The sequence below is a fragment of the Macrotis lagotis genome, chromosome 1 (genome assembly GCF_037893015.1).
Source record: "Macrotis lagotis isolate mMagLag1 chromosome 1, bilby.v1.9.chrom.fasta, whole genome shotgun sequence".
In the NCBI taxonomy this organism is placed as follows: domain Eukaryota; kingdom Metazoa; phylum Chordata; class Mammalia; order Peramelemorphia; family Peramelidae; genus Macrotis; species Macrotis lagotis.
Window position 1 is genome coordinate 287,994,805 of NC_133658.1, and position 23,369 is coordinate 288,018,173.

At 37.0% G+C, this 23,369-nt stretch overlaps 1 protein-coding gene and 1 pseudogene across 1 annotated transcript in view; both read right to left on the reverse strand.

The window, feature by feature from the left end:
• The window catches only part of CFAP77 (cilia and flagella associated protein 77), a 193,971-nt gene that overhangs the window by 137,108 nt on the left and 33,494 nt on the right, over positions 1-23,369 (reverse strand). The gene's annotated exons all lie outside the window — the stretch shown is intronic.
• On the reverse strand, positions 16,745-17,240 carry LOC141516706 (ribosomal protein uL24-like pseudogene; annotated as a pseudogene).

Consider the following 23,369-nt stretch of genomic DNA (forward strand, 5'->3'; position numbering starts at 1 on the left):
AATAATTACCTAGCTGTGTGGCCCTGGGCAAGCCACTTAACCCCATTGCCTTGCAAAAACTAAAATAAATAAATAAATAAAGGAAAGAGGTAGATGGTAACCTTAGCACTTTAACAAATTTTTGTTGTTGTTGTTGTTTTTATTTGGGGGGTTAACTAAAAACAGATTTCAAAAAATCAATAAGCTTCTAAAAAAAGTCTCTGGTTTAATAGATTCACCCATTTCCATCTCCCCAGAATATAAGTTCCTTGAGAGTTAGAATGCTTTCATTTCTATCTTTATATCTCCAGTTCTTATGGTTCCATGCTAGTCAGTTGATGGATGGATGGCAAAATCAAGTTTGTTTGAATTTATCGATGTATTATCATTATCAATGTATACTATATCTGCCTTTAAACTGATTTCCACCATGGGCAGGAAGAAAAGAAGTGCTCTTAAATTGTGGTATGATGTGTATTTGTAAGCTGGCTATGAGAAAGGACTGTCATGCTTTGGGAATAATTACCAAGAAACTTGTGGGTTCTTCTATGGAGGTCTTAAAAAACAGGATTAAAAACCCATTAAATTCCCAGGATGTCAAGGGATTGGATTAGAGCTCTCAAAATCCTTTCTATTACTTTGAGTTTATGATTCTGGGATTTTGTAGAGACTAATTTGGGAAGGAGAGACTTAGTAGAAAGCTCACAGGATTTAGAATCTGAAAGACCTGGGTTCAAGGCCTGCTTCTGACACATGCTAGCTATATGACCACAGGCAAAGTTAATTTAATTTCTTAGGCGCTTTTCAGAGACTGTAAATTACCAAGATGTCTATAACTTTTTACCAGGAGACTCCACTACTAAGTGTGTGCCCAAGGAGGTCAATAACAGACTCCATGCAGACCGAACTATTTATAGTGATATTTTTTGTGGTAATAGAGACATGGAGACAAAGTAGATGTTCATTGTTTGAAAAATAGCTATATAAATTGAGTTATATGAATGTAATGGAATAAAACTGTACAGTAAAAAACAATATAATGAATATGGGAAAGAATGGAAAGGTTTTATGAACTGACAAAAACAAAGTAACAAAGCTAAAAATAATATACATAATACCTACAACAACATAAATGAAAAGAATAACTAAAAAAACAAAACTTAATGCTGAGGAATTATAATGACCAAGGTTGGTTCCAAAGAAAAGGTATGATAAGACACTTCCCTATCTCCAGCTGAAAAAACTGGTAGTGTGGGATACTATATATAATGTCAGACTTTTTTGATATAATATTTGGGTTTGTGGAACTTTTTTCTTTCTTTTTTATGCTTTATTATAAGAGATGACTCTATGAGAGAGAAGGGAAGGAATGCAATGGGAAATCTGAGTGATAAAACACAAAAGAAAGGAATAAAAATTATTTTTTAAAAAGACCCTAAGTTATAGACAGTTGCTGATCTGGCTGGGTGGAGAGACTTTCTACCCTAGTTAAGATGTTAGACCCTGGACCTCCATCCTCCCCCAAAAAGTTAGAATCTAGGTGTAAATTAAGGCATATATAACACACAGTCATGTTTATGAGGCATAACAGTTTCTTCATAGGAAATTTATTATATATTACTATATAGGATCTAAAGAGTCTTTGGATAGTTAATGTTTCCAGTTAAGCTAAGTATTTATATAGCAGGTGTTTATTGATTATCTGCTAATCAATAAAGCTCTAGAAGGATTCCTATATGGCACAATTACTTAATTGGTTTGCAGGGGGGTAAAAAACCCCCACACATATATAAATTTAGAACTGGAAGGGACTTTGGAGATCATCTAAGTTAACCCTCATTTTACAGATGAGTAAACTGAAACCCAGAGATAGTAAGTGACATTCCAAGGTCACATGGTTAGTATGTGGTAGAGCTGGAATTCACACACAAGTCTTTGGACTCCAAAACTATTATTCTTTCTACCTCATTCAGATAGTACTTCCCACTATACTTTTTTTTATTGTTTTGGTTTTCTTGGCAAAGATACTAGAGTGGTTTTCCATTTCTTTCTCTAGCTCATTTTTAGAGATGAAGAAACTGAGGCAAATAAGGTTAAGTGACTCATAGAGGGGTTAAATATCTGAGACTAGATTTGAACTCAGGATGATATATTTTCCTAACTCTAGGCTCAGTGCTCTATCCACTATGCCACCCAGCTTCCCTTTTACAACACAGCCATCTCATATATACAAGAGCATTTCAACACTAATTCATTAATAACATTACTTAAGAAAACAACTCAAAATACATCTTTTGAACCATAGGTCATTTGTTGACCTATTAGTTTTCACCTGCAAGTCACTCATCTTTCTAACTTTCTTATCTCTGTCAAAGGCACATCTATTTACCCAGTCTTCCATATTAGAAGCTTTGGAGTTATCTTTGACTCTTTCCTTTCGTTCCCACCTTTCGTTATCCAATCAATTACCTAGTCCAATGAATTCAACATCTCTCATATTCATCCCTTTTCCCATTTCCATATCCTACTCTTCCCTAGTATTATTACTACTTCATTACCACCCTCTCCTTCCACAACCACCAACACTGATTCTTCATATCATTGCCAAAATACAACAAGCATATGTTGCAAAGGACAGAAAGTCAGAAGACCTGGGTTTGTATCCTGCCTCTAACATACTAGCAGTGTTTCCCTGAACAAATCATACAACCTTTCAAAGCTTTAGAGAACTCTCTTAAGTGTGTGAACTGCAGAATAGAGGGAGTTTCCTAGACCAATGAAATAGCATCTTCAGTCTTAATCCCTATGCAAAGATCTGCTCAGAATTCCTTAGTGATTCCTTTTTTTTTTTTCTATTACCTACCAATAAAGTTCAAACTTCTCTGTTTGGCATTCAAAGTCTTATACAATCTGACACTAATCAATCTTTCCTGTTTTTTCATCTCATATTATTAGTGCCTATCACTTCTACCATTATCCATACTATAGCCAAACAATTTCTGTCTCCTGAATTTTTCTGCTTCTATTATCTTTGCTCAAACTATTCCCTGTGCTTAAAAAAAGTCCTCCTATCCCTTTCACAAGCTAAATTCCGACCTAATCTTTAAAAGTGTAACATAAATGTCATCTCTATATGGAGACTTCCCTTAATTCTTCTGTTGGTTAAGACCTCCCCCTCTGAGTTCTATAGCTCTTTGTTTCAACCTCTTGAATTCCATAATACAATGTATAATAAGTTACACTTTTCAAATTGTGATTTCCATGATTCATGGGGCTGTATTTTGTCTAAACTCTTTCCCCTTTGCCAATGTCCTAAACTCATGAGAGCACTTGTGTTTATTAAAAGAATGAATGCAGTCATGTTATTTATCAGAAGACATTCTTACAAACTGTCAGATGATCCTAAGTCTAACTGCATTTTGACCAACCCGCTGATAAAGCAACTAATACAAATGAAAACATTTAGAATTGCAGAGAGAAATATTTCTATCCCAAGCTATGTTGCCATTATTAGGATGCCCAGGCAGCTGAACCCTAAGCATACACTAGCCTCTCTTCCATGCTGAGACATCTTCAGTCTGCAAATAAAAAAGCAGAGAGGAGGAGACAGAACACTTGCTCTCTTGTCTGCTAGGATTGCCCCTTCTACTGCTATGTAGAGCCTTTTTATATATTGGAAACAGGGAGAGACAGTAAAACAGACTAGATTCTTTGATATTGGGGCAAGGTGGTTATGGAAGTCTGGTTTTCCTGGATACTATTTCATCTCTGTATTTCACTGTGGAAAACCCTTGTCTATCAAATAAGACTGCAGTTGACTAAGATTTTGAACACAGAAAAGAGTTACTTTAATGAGGAATCAGTGTTGCAAGATTTGTCTTTTGTAATACCTTCCAATTTCCTCCCCTATTGTCTCAAGTATGGATGCACAAAGACAAACTCAAAGACAGCAGGACCCCAAAAAGTTAAATTTTATTTAATTCAAGAGGCATTTAGGGGCGGCTAGGTGGCGCAGTGGATAAAATACTGGCCCTGGAGTCAGGAGTACCTGGGTTCAAATCTGGTCTCAGACACTTAATAATTACCTAGTTGTGTGGCCTTGGGCAAGCCACTTAAACTCCATTTGTCTTGCAAAAACCTTAAAAAAAAAAAGCATTTATTAAATGCCTCCTATGAGTTAGGCAGGAGGAACTTGTCGGGGTGAAAATTGCCCTACCCTGAAGGAGTTTACATTCTACAAGGGAAGGTGTGGATGGGTTAATTGTAAGAAAACCATGTCAGATCAAATTTTCATGACATTTGGGAAATATTCACCAAAGATAGGTCATCAATGTATTTATCTTTTCATTGCCTACCTCTCAACAGAGAAGACACAATGGCTTCTTCATGGGCTACTGGATGACAACAACAACAACAACAATAATAATAATAGCATTTATTTAATATTTTACAGTTTTCAAATGCTTTATAAATATCTCACTTGATCCTCATAACAACCCTGTTAGGGATAGGTGCTATTATCATCTTCATTTTACAAAAGAGGAAATTGACTCTTGCAGTACAGCCCTAGGACTAGCCAGTCATGCTTACGGTAAAGATGCTGAGGCCCAGAGGGTTAAAGTGATGTGGCCAAACATACAGTTATTAAGTAGTCTCTGACCCTACCTATAATTGAGTAAATTTCCTACTTTATCCTAGATTTAGTGTAGCCATGGCTCAAGTAGCAGCTCCAAAACACTGGATGCTGGCTAAGTTAACAGAAGTGTTTGCTCCAAGACCATCCATAGGTCCCCACAAGATGAGAGAGTGTCTCCCCCTCATCATCTTTCTAAAAAACAGATTCAAGTATGCCCTGACTGGAGATGAAATAAAGAAGATCTGCATGCAGTGATTCATCAAGATTGATGGGAAGGTCTGCACTGATATCACATATCCTTTTGGTTTTATGCATATTATTAGCATTGAGAAGACGGGGAACACCTCTCTGGATTATAACACAAAGGGATGCTTTGCTGTTCACCATATCACAGCTGAGGAAGCTAAATATAAATTATGCAAACTGGGAAAAATATTTGTGGGTACAAAAGATATTCCCCATCTGGTGACCCATGTTACCCAGATCCTCTCATCAAAGTGAATGATACAGTTCAAAATAATTTAAAAGCTGGCAAAATCACTGATTTCATCTAGTTTGATACTGGAAACCTATGTATAGTGACTGGTGGAACCAACTTGGGTCAAACTGGTGAGATCACAAACAGGAAGAAACGTCCTGGACTCTTTTGATGTTGTCCAAGTAAAAGATGCCAATGGCAATAGTTTTGTCACTAGGCTTTCAAACATTTTTGTTATTGGCAAAATTGCTGAGGAGATAGATAAGAGATTGGCAGCTAAGCAGAGCAGTGGCTAAATGATTGCAAATCATAAGTATTTGTATGTTTTCAATCAAATTGAGATATTACAATGCAGTTTTTAACAAAAACATGATTACCCTACAAATATATAAATTACACCTTAAACAGCTCAGTCTTATAAAGCAAAATTGAATATGCCATAAATGCTTTTCTCTTCTTTCCTTGAATTAGAGTAGTTTGAGTATGAATGTTACATAAAATGTTAGAAATATAGCTGTATTTGGTTTTGCTTAACTTCTTTTCTTTGTTGCATGGGAAGTCTCACTGATTGGAGGATGGGGAGAGGAATATTGCAAAATGGCTGATGTTAAAACAAAAGATATTTATCAAACTTAAAAGAAAAAAGAGGAAACTGAGTCAGATAGAGATTAAGTGACACTCACAGTTACACAGCTTAATGTCTGAAACTGGATTTTAATTTGGGTCTTCCTGACTCCATACCCATTGCTCTATCCATTGTCCCACTTAGCTTCATATTAGTTTTAGGATTCATTGAAAATTTGCCCTCTTTTATGGTAAGTTCAACAAAACAATTTGGATCAATTATTAGAACATTAGGTCAGCAATACAGAATTTCCAGAGTCTACTATGAAGTCTCAAAATCAGAAAGGTAATGCTTTATATTGGAGCACAGAATCTGTCTTTGATTCTTCATTTTAGTGAAGAGTCATATCAAGCAAGGTTCCCCCAAAATATTTCACTGGGAAGAAATGTAGATTAGTCCTCAAGGGATGGTTCCTAAGAGCACATGCCTTTGAATGGGCTTTTCAAAGCATCGTGGAAAAACTCAAGTAATCTGGGATAATTTCTGGTTTTGCTACTTAATAGCAGTGTGACCTTGGTAAGATTTGAGGGGGAGATGTTCAAGTGTTTGAAAATCTGTCTTGTGAAAGACAGATTAGATATATTCTGTTTAGTCTCAGAGGGTGTAACCAAGAGTAATGGGTAGACAAAAATTGCAAACAGGTAAATTTAGGCAATGTCAGGAAAAAGTTGTATGGTCACTTGTCATGTATGTGATAGAGGGGATTCCTTTCAGGTTTAACTTAGATTGGCAGTAAAGTCCCTTCCAACTTCCATATTCTGGGATTCTGGGATGTCACTTCAATATTCAGTATCTCTGTTTTCTCATTTATAAAATGGCTCATATAATAGCTACTTTCCAGGACTATTGAGAGGTAAGTGCTGTTTTATAAACTTTAAAGTATCATATGTAGGAGTAATGGGTATCTTTCTTTGCCAAAAAATAATGCATTTCTCATAAGCCTATGTAATAGCTTGGTAACATGGTAACATCTTTCACCTATATGCACTACTTAGTACACATCTCTGCAATTCTGAGAATCCTGAGCTAGAAAACATGAGTAAGGGAAAAAGCAGGTTTTGGAGAAAGGAACAGAAATATAGCAACAATGGACAGAGAAGCTCCCTATTCTTAGCCTGTAGCACTGTCCCAGTACTATACCACTGTTCCATTTCTGTAGAGTGATTTGTGATACAGATGTAAGCTAAACTCTACTGTGAATTGGAAAAAGCCCCAAGCCAGCAGAGAAGAAAGTAACTTGGAATGCTTAGCCCGTGGAGGTGAATGCTTTTAATCCTGTCAGAATGAGAACCTAGTCAAAGCAGTGTGATCCCAAGATTTCCTACCTATTTGTATGCCAGCTACCTGCATTCTTCTCCCTCTGATTATATATAGGAGCACAAGGAAGCAGGTGATGGTGGCCAATTTGGAGCTGAGAACAACTGGTTAATCTAATAAAAGAAACAATGGTGGGAGCTCATGGCTGGGGATTTTTGAGTGGACAGTGATTAAAAGTATGCTTTAAAAAAGGAAAGTTTTGGGGCGGCTAGGTGGTGTAGTGGATAGAGCACTGGCCCTGGAGTCAGAAGTTCAAATCTGACCTCAAACAGTTAGTAATTACCTAGTTGTGTGGCCTTGGGCAAGCCACTTAACCTCACTTGCCTTGCAAAAACCTAAAATAAATAAATAAACAAATAAATAAACGAACAAACAAATAAATAGATAGATAAATGAATAAATGCATAAATACATAAATAAATAAATAAACAAATAAACAGATAAAAAAGGAGAGCTTTCAGGGGCACTTCATATGGGTCCAAGCTACAGTAAATATGAGCTTTTATTATTAAAGGTTAGTGATGTGCTCCAGTACTATCATTATTCTATTATTCTTGAATACCAAAACAAAGGGGGAAAGATGCTACTGAAGAGACTTAATTCCCTCCAATAAGTATTTATTGAGTATCTACCCAAAAGAAAATGGTTATTTAATAAATATCCACATGACACTGGGAATCTCAAAGACAGCAGTAAGACTCTCAAATGACTACCAAAAGAACTATATATTAGTTAGTTCATAAAGTTGATGGTGTTTCAACTGTTTTTATTTTTTTCACCAGAATCTGAAATAACAAATTTTTGCATAATTTAATTGGTTGACTTCTTTTGAGTACTTCCATATAGACACATCCAAATGATCTCTGAAGGAAGCACTTGGCTGTAATTGATGGCTTCAGGTATTAGTTTAGGTTAGCTATGGACAGTAACCAAACACTGGTCTTTAAAAGTAGACTTTTGCACGTTCAGTGCACACCAGACCCACTGGCATTGATCAGAACTTCCAGTCAAGCATGGTTCAATTGACAGCAGGAATAATATTGGTCCTGGGCTACAAATATAGGTATTCTTTAAGAAAACTAAAAATAAAAAATAATCCAAACATAAATTAATCAGCCCTCTCGATGTCATCCCCATTCTCTTCTCCTTTGCTACAGTTTCAGACAAGGCGGCCCTTTTCACAAAATGAATCACTACCTTTGTCCTAGATTCCATCCTCTCTGCTATCCTCTTGAATATTATGCCTTTGATCATCCCCTTTCTCTTTAAAATCTTCAAATTCTTTCTATCTCCAGACTCCTTCCCTACTGCCCATAAAACACCAGATCTAACCTATCTTAAAAAAAATCTATGAACCTGCCATCAATTGTACTATCTCTCTCCCCCCTTTAAAACTCCAAGAAAAAGTTGTTGACACTCATTTCTTTTAAATCCATACCTTCCATTCACTTCTAAATACCCTGAGATCTGGTTTCCTACTCTACACTGAAACTACTCTCCTCTTCTTACCAGCAGTTTCCTAACTGTTAAATCCAAGACCTCCTTTTGTCCTTTTTCTTTTTAACCTTTCTGTGGCTTTTGTCAGTTGACCACTCCTTCCTACTAGATATTCTCACTTTCTTGGACTTTTGCAATACTGTTCTATTGTAGATCCAATCTGATTTTGCTGACTATTCTCTCAGTCTCCTTTGATGAACCATCAACTGTATTGTGCACCCGCTATATTGGCATGCTGCTAGGATTCTGTCTTGGTCCCTCTTTTCTCTTTCTACCCTTTTGATGACCTCATCAGTTCCAATGAGTTCAACTAGCATCTCTGTGTGGATGACTCCCATTATCTATATGTCTGACTCTTCTCATCTAATTCCTGAACTTCAATTTCCACCTGAACGATAACTTTCTGAACTTCCCCATTTAGTTCTCCCATAAACTTCTCAAACTCAGTATGTCTGAAACTTGAACTCATTACCTTCTCCACTGCCCAAGCCACTCCTTCAAACTTCCCTATTTCAGTCAAGGGTATAACAATCCTTTTAGTCATTCCCAACCTTGGAGTCACTGTTACCTCTTTGAACTCTTTTAGCCCCCCATATCTAATCTCCCTTCACAATAAAGACAATTATGTGGCATAGTGCTTGGAGGAAAGAAGACCTGAGTTCAAATCTATCATGACACTTTCTCCCTCTATGACCCCTGGATAAGTCACTTAACCTCTATTTGTCTCCTTTACTTTAGCTATTTAGCACCCATCTCTCAGAGTTGTTGTGAGGATCAAATAAAATGATATAGACAACACAATGTCTGGCAAATAGCGAGCACTTAATAAATACTTATTACCTTCTCCCATCTCATCACTATCCCCTTCATTCACACTGCCACTATCCTAGTTCAGGTCCTTATTCCCTCTCCTAAATTCCCAGACTTCTAAAATAGTCTCCTGCTCTGGCCCCTTGCCTCCAGTCTCCCCCTCCAATCTATTGTCCATATAGTTACCTGAAGCACAGGTTTGATCATGCCACTCAGCTGCTCAGGAAGCTTGAGTGTCTTGGAATTGCTTTTAGGACAAAATGCAAACTCTTCTCTCTGGCTTCTCTGTCTGAACATTTTCACAGCCTCACTCTAATCTCCTTCCACACTGTGATTACACATGATTCCCCAATATGCATTCTGTTTCCAATCAAATTGAACTATTTATTATTTCTTCTACATGATATTCATTTTCCATCTTTGTCACTTTGTAAAGATTGGCCCCAAAACTCTTGATGTGCGCTCTCTCTCTCTCTCTCTCTCTCTCTCTCTCTCTCTCTCTCTCTCTCTATCTCTCTTTTTGTAAAATACCTATCTTCTTTCAAAATAAGGCTCAGGTGACACTGCCTATGAGTTGCCTTTCCTGACAAAATTTCTGTCGTTAATTCTCCCCTTTATTAAAAATACTTTGCATTTATACTGAATATATTCTGTAGATGAAAGACACTGTCGTTTAACAGTTAGAAAGTTAGTCTCAAAGTCAAGAAGATCTTATTTCAAGTGCCACCTCTGACACACATTGGATGTATGACCCTGGACAAATCATTTTATTTTATTAATCAATACTCTAGACATCTCTCTAAGACCTAAGCTGTGGGTAAGTTGCCAGTGTGGATTGGTAGAGATATTTTCCTCACTTGGGAATTCTAATATTGAATGGTCTGTTTTTGTTTTGTTTTTATCCTTCATTTTTGAAGAAGACCATGACATCAGGGAGGTGATGGCATGCCAAACACATGAATTGTATTTCAGTGATGGGGTGCGGTGCTAAGTCTCCAGTCTCACTTTCACCTCTAGAGCCAACTGGGTCCATTGACTAGATATTAAAATCAGGATGACTGGAGATGGCCCTGAATGCAAGGCAAGCAGGTTTAAGTGACTTGCCCAAGGTCACACAGCTAGTAAGTATCAAGTGTCTGAGGCTGGATTTAAACTTAGGGTCTTCTGATTCCAGGACTGGTACTCTATGCACTGCACCACCCAGCTTCATGATGCAACATTACACAATAAGTACATTAGATAATTATAAGACTAAGAGCAACATGAAGAGCATAAAAAGAGGTATCCAAGTAAAGAAATATATTTTAGGATCATTCATTGGAATGACCTATGTCTCTCCAACTAAGGACAGAAATCCCAAAGGCAGCTGAGGAGCTTTCCATCTTCCTATTTGTGACCATTTGAATACCTTATTAAAACTCATTTATATGAATGCTTCTTCCAACAATTCAAATACCTCTCCTGAGAATCACTTTGGCCCTCTGAACCCATATGTTCTTTTTTTTTTTGGCAAGGCAATGGGTTTAATTGACTTGTGCAAGTCACCTATCACAGAGATGGGTAATTATTAAGTGTCTGAGGCCAAATTTGAACTCAGGTCTTCCTGATTCCAGGGTCAGTGCTCTATCCACTGCACCACCTAGCTGCTGCTAGACCCATATGTTCTTGCAAATTTTCCACAGGAATCCACACCCCCCCAGCCACCCTTCAGCAAGTTGGGATCTTTTACCTGATCTTCTGACAGTGCCTAAATATCAAGAGATCAGGGATCAAACCCTTATTCCTGCTATATGACCAGTCTCTTTTTTTCCTGACCATACATCTCTGATGACATTCTTGATCTCACTTTTCCTTAACATTTCTACCTTTTGGCTTTCTTTAGAGTAAAAAATGTCAGTCTTGACACCACTCAATTCTTCTAGCAGTATGTCCTTCTGTTTGCTCCCTAGATTGGGTTCTCACACATAGGTGTGCATGAACTAACCCCATATACATGCAGCCTCAGTCACATATTCAGGGTACAAAAATCTAAGTGAATATAACTCAAGTTTCAAAGCCCAGCAGTATGAGACTCTCTTTACAAGAATCTCTCCAGTCTCTTTGGGTTTCTGGTACCCAGATTCAAGAGAAAAGAAGGACAATGTTTACTCCATAGCCAACAAGAGAGGAGCCAACACTGAACATCATGTTCTATCCCCAGGTTATTACATTGAGAACTTCCTCTCAGTGAGATTCAGCATTTTTTCTCTTGAGTTGGGAGTTGTTATCTCACCAACAGGAGAACTTCCTTCTATATTTCCTGGTATATATATTCTCTCATGTATACTTTCTTTGATTTCTGATTTTTGCTATTGACTTAGATCGGTAAGATTTTTGGCTATCTTCTAAGTGTGTTTATTGTAGAAGTGACATGTGGTGGGAAGAGCATCAAATCTTGGATATAAAGCATGGATTCTGCTTCTCCCATTAATGAAAAGCAATAAGAAAGATTAAACCTGAAAACTTTCTCTTAAGACTAACAGTATTGAAGCAAAGCAGATGGACATAATTCTAGTCTGGTACCCCCTCTGTAAATGGCCAAATTTCTGGCCTTAACTACTTGATTCCCCTCCCAGTAGTAATTAAAGTCTTCCTTGGAGAAGAGTTGGGGGAGAAGAAGCTAGAAGTGTCAATTCTGTCTCCTTTGAAACATACACCTCCTACCTACAAGTAGGGGACAGTCCTCTCTCTATATAAACATTTTCTGAAGAAGTGGAAGGGAGAGAACAACGGTCATGTATATTTTACTTTACAACATAAGTTGCCATAGCCAAGAAAAAAAATTATCAACTTCCTCCAGTCTTAACTGGACTGATCCTTGGAAAGCAGTTGCCTTTTGTTGTTATAAACTTGAATCCTTTACAGAATGGCAGAACCTACAGAAATTAAGCCTCCAATACCCCCAATATCATCTACATGACAACAGAATAAGGCTGGATGGAGGTGGATCTGCATATGAGGGAGAAATCTTGATGATAAAATCTTTAATTTTTTTCTTTTTTCATATTTGTGTATGTGAAAGAAGAAAAAGGGTTTTTTAATCATTAACCTTGAAAGAAGCAGAACTGATTTATACTATTTTTAATATTTCTTTAAAAACACATTCCTGGGATGACAAGCTATATACTGAGTTTTCAACTGGATAAGATTTTAAAAGAGAAGAATTATAGACCTCCTGAAAATTGGGGTTTATAATTGAAATACTGACAAACCTTTTACTATAGAGAAGCTACCAGATGCTGCAGTAATAACTGGGAAACTGGGAGAAAAATAATAAGAATGCTTTTCTCTGCTTAGCTAAGAAATACAACAGGAGAGTTTATTGCTTACAAAACACAGCTGCCTTGCCTCAAATTGGATAGGAAAACGAACCCTGATAAATTATGACACCCCTAAATTCCAAAGAATGTGCATCAATTATTGGAAAAGGAGGAGTGCAACCACAGTCCTTCTGGATAAGCTACTTATTAGTACCATAATTTATTATTATTATGCTTTGGTGCAAATACATAGGCAGATAAAATTCCAATCTATTAAAACAACAGTTCCACTTTTTCTGAATCCAGTGAGAGACACCATTCTAAAGGAAAGTGATATAAATTACAAAAACAAATGGAGCTCACACTCTCATAAGTAAGAAGAGCAAGATAATTGAGCCAAAACAAACAAAAAACCCAGTGTTAATCCTGCCCTTCCACATCCCACCCAGGGACTCTGATTCCTTGCTGAGATCAATAAAAAATTCTCAGCAAGATATAGGGTTGAAGGTGGGGGCTGGGGGGGGGGGGGCAGGGGATACTCCATACCCTTCTTCCCTATCCTCCAGGCAGGAAATTCTTTTTACAAGGACAAGAGATGCTCCATGCCAGAAATGGAAATTTCCATCACCATAGTGGTTAGTGCTTTTTTTCTCTTTGCATTATGTCTGAAGTTGGAACACATTTGTTCCTTCAATAGATAAGGACTTTAAATGCAAGAATGATAGGGATGGAGGACATCAAAGATCATCTGATTCAACTCCCAGCTAATAAAGGAATTCTCTAGCTAGTATTTCTGTTAGTTATCTAGGTTCTTCTTCCACCTGAAACTTTGTCATGTCTGTGACAGACAGGACATGGCCATGGTCACATGTTTCCACTGTCTTACTTTATTCAGGCTAAACATACTTGATTCCTCATAATTATGTGGTTTGGGGTCCCTTGTCATTCTCCCCAGGACATACTTTAATTTTTCTGTGTCTCTCTTAGGAGGTGTCACCCAGAATTAACCATAATGTTTCAGATGTATGAGTCTAAGAGAACTTATTTTAGCCACATGTGGAAGTAAAGGAAAGGAAAATACTCTATGTAGAATCAATGAGTGTCAACGTTGAATAATTTCATTGGACAATAATAGTATAGTGAAAAGAGCTTAGTGCTTGAATCAGATGTTTTATATTCTACTGGTGTGAGCCCAAATCACTTCTATCTAAGCCTCAGTTTCCCCATATGAAAAATTATTTCAGTTAAACGATCTCTAATGACCCTTCCAGCTCTGAATTCTATGAACCAACTTGATTTTCCCCACAAGATACTATCAATGATTCCTACCTAGGCACAGGTGATAAAGAATTTCTTTGCCATTTTCTTTCTTATCAAGTGACGAGCCCATATCCATCTCTCTCTCTGTCTCTCTGTCTCTCTCTCTCTCTCTCTCTCAATAAACAAATGAAAGAACGAACAAACAAACAAACAAACAAATAAATAAAAGGGAGAAAGCTCACAAGAACCAGGAGCACCCTACACTACCAGGAGAAAGACTTCTAATTACTTAGACATGGGGGTTGGGGAAGTACACTTAGTGGCAGCATTAATGTATATGGCAGACTCAATGTTTATGTAAAAATGCTAGTGCCACTCAGCTCTTTCTAATCCACAACCTCTCAAGTCACATTGCCTAAGGCAATGTAGAACAAGTTTCACCAATTCTTTCATAGTTGTCCAGAAAAATCCAACTGGGATTGGAGAGCACTGGAGAGTATGCTTTATGAGGGTAGATTTACAGAAAGGAAGGATATTTTGTTTGTAAGGGATATAGAGATATGATAGTTGTTTTTAGGTATTTAAGGGTAAAGAATTGTGTGTTGTCTAGCCCCAAAGACCAGAACTAAAAGCAACTGGTAGAGGCTGCAGAAGCAAAAGAAATATTTTCTAACAATTAAATCTTCCCCAAATCAGAATTGAGGTAGGAAGTATCTCATCAGTGGAGAACTTTCATTGAAGCTTGGATGTCCATTAGTCAGGAAGAGTGTATAGAGGCACTCTTAGACTCAGATTGAACAAGACCTTTTAAGTTCCTTCTATTTTTGAGATGCTATGATTCCATGACCTTCAACCACCATATTATAGGAGGTATTTCTATCTCCTCTATTCTGAATTAAAATTCAAAGTTAAACCAGTCCAGGAAGTAACTGTTATCTTACAATCATCCTAATTGTTATCTAATTAAGCCACAACATGGAAAAAAAGCCCTTTAACAGTGCCTACATCAACACTACCTCGATCCCAATAGGGCTCCTTAGCCCTAATAAGATGCACAAATTACACAAGTAACCCTATTGCTACATATTTTATTCTTAAGGAGGTCTTTTCCTTTAGTGTATGACTAACAGCATGGAATATTTGGTGGTGTTATGGTGGTGGATATTATGATTCTGGGTATAGAGAGAATGTAGGGGGTAGATGAATTTTTTGAACCATTTTACTGGTTAGCATCCTAGAAATTCATCCTTCCAACAAATCTATCCCACTCTGTTTTTGAAAGTTTCACATGTGTTTCCACCTTAGATTTGAACTTGATCTCACTGGAGAAGGAAAGGGAAAGTCAAGAGTACTATTCATGTCCTGCCCTCACAGCATAGCAAGGGACTGCAGACACTACTGGGCAGCACAAAAATGTGAGGAGACTCATCCCAAGCTCACTACCACCACTACCCTACCCACCACATTGAGCAGGTGCCCTGTGGTGGACTCACAGGAAGAATGGCAGAGTCTACAAGTTGGAAGGAACATCATCTGCTGTTTAGTCCAACTCATACATTAAGGAATCCCTATTATAACATACCCAACAAATAGTCATCCAATTTTTTCTTTCAAGCTTCCACTTCTCAAGTCAAGGCATTCCTTTTTTAAACAGTTCTGATTCTTAAGGAGTTTTCCCTAACATCAAATTTAAAATGACCTCTACAACCTTCACCTTTAGCTCCTGGTTCTGTTTTCTGGGGCCAAAGAGAATAAATTTAATCCTTCCTTGTGTGACAACTATTCAAATACTTGAACAAAGCACTGTTATCATGTTACCCTTGAATCTATTTTTTTTATTATTTTTTTTTAGGTTTTTGCAAGGCAATGAGGTTAAGTGGCTTGCCCAAGGCCACACAGCTAGGTAATTATTAAGTGTCTGAGGTTGGATTTGAACTCAGGTACTCCTGACTCCAGGGCCGGTGCTCTATCCACTGCACCACCTAGTCATCCCCTGAATCTATTTTTTTAATGAGATATGGGCAACAGTCACATATAGGTGTGAATATATGGATTGAAATCATCATGGGAAGGAATACCCTTAACAAAAAGATCACAAATCCATTGGAGAATAAGTGTTACAGTTGTAGTAGTAACTTAAAAGAACAATTGAGAAATGTTGCTTGTTTCAAGATACCCCCAAATTGGACTTAGGTGGAAAATTTATTTGGATCTGATGGGGACTCATTGTCAGGCTTATACACCACTAAATATGCTATATTTTATAGAACATTTGAGAATGAAGAGTTTCTGTCTTCCAGGGAGATGATGGAGTGAGTAAATACTACTTGGGGGAGTATTGCAGGGCCAAGTCTCAACACACACTTCTTAGTGCATAAGGATATTGGATGAGGCAGCTAGGTGGCACAGTCCATAGAACACTAGACTTGGAGTCAAAGACCACAAATCCTTCCAGACCTTCATAAACTGAATGATGTTTAGCAAATGACTTAAACTCTCTCAACCTCAGTGTCCTCATCTGTAAAATGGGGATATTGCTAAACCTACCTTATGTTGCTGGTATAGGGATAATGCATAACAAGTGTTTTGCAAACCTTTAAGTACCATAGAAATGCCAGCTACAATTGTTATCTGGGGAGCTGTTTTAGAAATATTTGACCTTGTTTTTTGTGAATGCTTCCCTGGGGTAGAAAATGAACAAATATTCAGTTTCATCTGGGTAAGAAAAATATAGGTGCTCTTCTTGATTCCATACCACTTGGTGCTAACTTACTCCTTGACAAAACAACATGTTATTTTTATGCTTAATTTAAAATTTTAATTACAGCTATAAAATAGACTGTTTATTCTTGAATCTATTCAATAATTTCTTCTTTATATTTTCCCTTCTTTCCAACTTGTTAGGATTTGCCTTTACACTCAAGAATCTTTTGGTGATCTTTGTACAGTTTTACTCAGGTGATAACTACCTTAGGGTGAATGTCCACATAAACAGTTGTGCCTTCAGTTTTTCACACTGTATGTTCAATGTAGATGACACATTTCTTTCTGTAAACCTGGACTACCTTGACCTTTGTAGAATCTATGAACCACTTGGACCTTGTCGTACTTCCAGTTGGGCACGGAGTGGACATTACATTTCTGCCTCTGCTTCTTGGTGAGTGGGGACAACATGATCTTGTGCCAGATGTATGAAGGCATGTTAAAGTGTCCCTTGTGCTTCTTGCTTCTGTCCTGAGTCACGAATGGATTGAAATGCATTTTGGCAAGTGGAACCACCCATAAATCCCAAGCAACATTTTTTTAATTTAAATTTATTTTTATTAAAGATATTATTTGAGTTTTACATTTTCCCCCCAATCTTGCTTCCCTCCCCCCTCCCCCCCTCAGAGAGCACTCTGTCAGTCTTTACTTTCTTTCCATGTTGTACCTTGATCCAAATTGGGTGTGATGAGAGAGAAATCATATGCTTAAAGAGAAGAGAAGTCTAAGAGGTAACAAGATCAGACAATAAGCTATCTGGTTTTTTCTAAATTAAAGGGAATAGTCCTTGCACTTTGTTCAAACTCCACAGCTCCCCAAGCAACATTTTAAAAAGAGTTGCTTCAACCTCAACCTCCAACTCTCCTACCAATTATCTTCATCTCAATAGATGATCAACAAAGATAAAATTCAACAAACATCCATTAAGTGACAATTATGCACAAGGCACAATGCTAAACACTCAAGATACAAATATAAGATTGAAACATAACATGCCCTCCAGAAATAAGTTTGCAATCATTCTACTTGGAGGAAACTTGAGAGAAATAATTTTGCATCATGACTCTACCTATAGGTATTCATAGGCATTAAGTGAGTAATTACATTGCAGATTATTGCTGGTCATCAGTTTCTTAGCCTGTACATTTGGGAAAAAAGTGAGATTTATGATTTTAATTCAAAGATTTTTTTAAAAAATCTTTTTTTTTGCCCCTTCTGCTCTTTCCTCCAATCTTCAAAGTTCTTTCATTCTGCCTCTCCATTATCTATCAGTTCTTGAATTCTATGGGGTAGGTCCAAAAGAAGAAAAATAAATCCTTCTTTCCTTCCTTATTTCCTTCTGGCCTATACCATTGTGCTAGACCTGTTAGACCCTTTGCTTCTCCTTGGATTGGGAAAACTCTCTTCACCAAAATGGAAATCCATTAATATTCCTTTATTATGTAAAATAGAATTCCCAGATCATCTATTTCTGGCTTATTGCTTTATTTAAGTGGGCTGGGAAATGGTGGGGGAAGGGTGGCAAAAATCTTGTGCTGAATAAGTATAGGAGCTATGCACTTAGATATGATAAATGAGTCCCACACTGCTGGCCTCTGCCAGCCCTTTCCTATTGAAACCCTATGCTCTAGAGTGGCAGTGCACGTGTGTGTATGTGCATATATGTGTTTGTTTTTTCCTGGCATGCACCCAACCCGTAATTAGCCAAAATCTCAAAGGAGAAAAAACACTTCCTGCCCAAATGACAAGCTGTGGATTATGCAGATATCTTTCCAGATGTGGCATTTGTCTCCCTGGTAATTCTGCAGGTGGCTTTAAGTTTGCTTGGCCAGAAAGCTCTATATGAGCTGACTTATCCTCACAAATATTCTTCTTCCATTGACTTCCCCTTTTGTTCAGAACATTCAGTTCAAGCCAATTTCTCCTAAGATTCTGGGCCTGACAGTCTTTAGGAAGTGGGAGGGAGTATGGCAAAAGGATGCTTTCCATGGTGAACACAAAAGAACAGTCTGAGAACCATGCACTTGTTGATATTCATCACTCATACAAGGAACCTCAGCACACCTGCTGTTTCCCATTTAATAAAATGAAAAAATGATAGCAGAACTGCCATAGGCATAAAGGGGATATGTACAAAACCTCAGAAATCATAATCCTACCTACAATCCAAAAGTAGTAGTTTTGTATGATAGGACCTAGCTCACAGATGTGTCTAGGAGGTATTCATGTATGTGAGATGCACTTCTATATTTACATTTGCCCTTTGGAGACTGTGGTTATGCTTCACAAAAAGAATAACAAAAATTTCAGTTTCTAAGAAATTAAAACATTTACTTTTTCTATACATGGAACCAACTGGTATCTTGATTCATAATTTGTGTGAATTGTTCAAGGATACATGTCAATTCAATATGGTGATTGTTGTCCCATGAAAAGATAATTTCATTTCTAGTGATAATATACAAATTAGTAATTGAATTAGCTCAATGAATATGATTTCATCCTCCATCCAGATACAGTTGTAGTTCTACAAAGCAGATGGACCACAACTGAGTAGAAGGGGAGGCTTTGCCCATGTTTGGGAAAAAGTTGCTACTTGCCCATCCACAAGAATGCCTTTATATGTCCTGCAAAATATGGGAGAATCAACTTCCTGTAACTGAACTCAGATCAACTCATATAAAATGAACTAGAAAATTTAGACAACTGCCCAGACTAGTCAAGACCCAAATTGTGATCCTGAAGTAAAAGAGGGATTTAGACCTGAATTTTCCAGGCCATTGGTTTCATAGAGTATATTGCTCAATCTTGTAGCTTGTATAAGATGCTACCTAAGATGATGTTAGAGCTGAAGGGCTCATAGAATTTATAACTCTAAAGGGTCTTAAGAGATTAGGTAGTCTAACTCCCTTCCTTTTTTTCTAAAAATAAGGAAACTAAGGTCCAAAAAAAGTGAATGACTTGTTCAAATTTCTATTAGCAGTCACGATTTGGTATCCATAATTTGATCCTGATCCCCTGACTCCAAACTCAATGCTCTTTCCATTTGTACCAATTGTAGCCATTATTCTAACATTCATAGACCTCTAAAGGTAGAAAGAACCTTAAAGATAAATCAAAAGTATCTGGATCTGGTGGAATTAAGTATCAGATTTGGAATTAGGAAAGTCTACCTCAATTTGAACCCCAACTCTGAACTGTATCAACTATATGACCCTGAACGAATTATTTAATCTCTGAGCTTCAGTTTCTTATCTGGAGAATGGGACCTCCCTATTTATATCACAGGACTATTGTAGGACTCTGAGGATCAAATGAGATAGTATATGTTTGTGAAGGTAAAAATTAATAGAGGGCTAACTGTGGAGTCAGGAAGAGTTGGGTTGAAGTACTGATTCTTAAACATACTAGCTAGGTGACCATTGACAAATCATTCTACCTATTAGTGTCCCAGGCAAATTTCAAAATTTGGAATTTACAGACTAGCTGATGACCCACGTTAGAAAGGGAATTTTCCAAAACAAAGAATTCCTCTATATATCATCAGGACAAAAAAAAAAGGGTGATAATGTGAATTGTTATTATCTAGTTCAATCATTTTGTTTCATTCATTAATTTTTTATTTTTTTTCCTTTAAGGTAGGTCTCCCTTTTTCACACAAGTTGCAAATGTACTAATCATAGATAACCACTACTAACTGGCCTGGAAATTTTGTCCTGATTCTGATTCAGAACCATTGTCCACTCCATGGTCAGCCTAGTGACCTACCTCTCACCATATTGTATCAGACAGCCTCAGCATCCCTAGTAACAGATATTACAACTATCACAACCAATTCCTTCATTTTTTATATATAAGGAAATTGAGGCCCAAAATATTGGAATGACTTGCCTAAGGGTATACATAGAATTAGTGGTAATTTCTCGGAATCATGATTGGGTAAATAGATAACTTTTTCCTGTGATTTCAAGAAACACTGTGATTTCAAAGAAACTATGTCCATTCTGTTGCCTAAACCCACTTGTGTTTCAAATGTCTTCTCTGGTATAGACGAAGGGGATGGAGAAATATACAGAAATCAGAAGAAATATGTTCTTCTTCCTTTGCATTTCTTTGCATGTAATCTCTGTCTGAATCAGAGCTAATAAATGGGTCATCTTGTACTTTCAAAATACCAACAAGCAGTTTTTCAATGTAGTAGCAACTCTACATTAGAAAGCTGTCAACATCACAACAATGTCCCTGCGCCTTGCACTGCAGAGAGAGATACCTTGTCACTCAGATTTGAATGCAGTTTTACTAAAATATCTCTGCATCTACATAAATAAGGAATGAAAATGCATGAAAATATCTGGCTCAAAGCTTCTCTATTTCTTGAGTATTTCTACTTCCTTCTCTATTTCTGAGAAAATATTTTGCAAAATGGATTTATTTGGTTAATTTTAATTCACCTTCTTAAAAACTAGAAGTAAGACATTCCTGTCAGATCTGATAGTCTCTGGTGCCAAGAATGATGACAATTATGATGACCATGAAATGGGTATTTTGATGACCCTGGTTCAAGAATATGAGACAGTCAGTGCCTATCCCCAAAGGGAATATGTTAGTGAAAACAGCCCTGTCAGTGAAGATAATCCAAGGATAATGTTATTTCTACTTATTGCCCATTCCCTAATTTGGTCCTTATATACTATAATTGTCATTTTAAAAAATTATATGGATTTAGTGGCAGAGGGAATTAGATGCTCTGTGAGGGTATGGAGCATAATATCTACTACTTTGTAATTCCAAAATCTGACATAGCCCAAGGATCAATAAATGTTGATAATACTAATTATGGACATGATGATGATGATGGAGAAGAAGAAGAGAAGGAAAAGAATAAAAGAAAAGACAAACTGAAAATATGGTAGGGAAAGAATGGGAGGAAGAGAGGAAGGAGAAGAAATAGGAGGAGGAAGAGAAAAGGAGGAGAAGGAAAGGAGGAAGAGAATGAGCATTAATTGTCTACTATGAATCAGGCACTATACTAAGTGCTTTACCAATATTATTTTATTGTAGGGAAATTTTGAGATACAAATGAGAACAAAGTTAGAAATCAAATGTCAAATGTGAATCCTCTTGGGGAAGAAAAAAGCAACAACAATTAACTCTTTCAATGTCAGAGCATATCTTGAAAAAATACATGTTTTCTGCAAGTTGTTTTGGGTTCATTTATGGAGCAATTAGGAAGAAAATAATATAAACTGAAAATATAATTGCTCCCTTGTGAAATTTGTATTTTGCCCCAAATTTGGCACAAAATATTCAGCACTAGGACAAAACAAAAATTGAAAGAGTTAAACTACTCAGACTTTCCCTTGAAGCTGCAGCAGTAAATGTTTACCTACTATTAGAACCTTTGGGTCATTTAAATACTAGTTGGCATAATACTATCTGATCAATAACCCCTCTCCTCCTCTTTACTACCCTAGTCAACCTGTCGACCAACTTAATCATCCTCCAAACAACTTTTTCCATTTATGAATTACTAGACCCAATAATTATAAAAATTCTCCAATAATGACATTATATAGCTTTTTGAAACTTCAAATTAAAAAGTTAGAAGGGTCCTCTAAGTACTATTACAATTTATATCCTTCTATATCTTATTCCATAGTTTTTCAATTTTCTAGGGTCAAAAAATTCATTTGTGTTCTGTTAAACCTTTTCATGAGATGAGCATCTTTGCACTGGGTTAGTCTATTCCTTGAGAGATAAATATAGGCTCCTAATTCCATGCCTTTCTAGCTATCATGTATAATAGCCCAGCCATCACACAAAGTTACCCCAGAGCAGGACTTCATCAAGGGCAATTCAGCCTCACCAAGCATAAAAATCGCATTTTGCCAAATCCTACACTAAGCTAATTCTTTTCTTTATTTCACTAATCTAATGTCCCAGTTGGTGCTGATGGGATTCATTAGTTGGAATCATCAAGTATTTCAGGGAAGGAAGTCAAGAGATTGAAACTGAGGAGAAGGATTCTGGGATACTTTGATAGTATTAAAAGGTTAGATCATGCTGGGTTTTATTAAAAACAATATTAATTGAATTTTGTCATCTTAACAAAACTAGAAAATATTCATGGGACAAATATTGCATCTATTAGACCATAGTGATATAACTTCTTTACTGCCATTCAGTTTCAGTAATTGATTCTCAATATAACTGAAGTCTACCCTGATGACCCAGGCAAACACTAGAGCACAAACAGGTCTTTCAGACTTGAAGAGAAATTTACTAAAAAGGGAAAGAGATTTCTCTCATCCTCCTTCCAGTTCAAACTCAAAATGACCACCTTTTTTCCAGGGAATTTGCTCTAGGCAAGGACTTGATTACAGAAACACCCATATTACAGAAGTATCAATTTCAGCAATTATCAACAGAGGTCAAAGGGAAAAAAATCTTTCCAGCTCTTGGAGAACCTTCAGTTTTTCTTAGGATTCTCAATTGGATGCCAAAAAATTAAATAAATAAGGATCCTCTCCCTTTCTATCTCATTAGCCAACCTAGGGAGAGGAAGGATTGTTTTAATTAGAGATGTTGTAAAGCTTTATTTAGCCTGGGCCCCTCCTGCTGCTCCCTGGATTACTCTGCCGGCTTATAAATACAATACCAAGTCATTACAGCCGAAAATATCACCACCAAAGGGGCTAGGAGAAA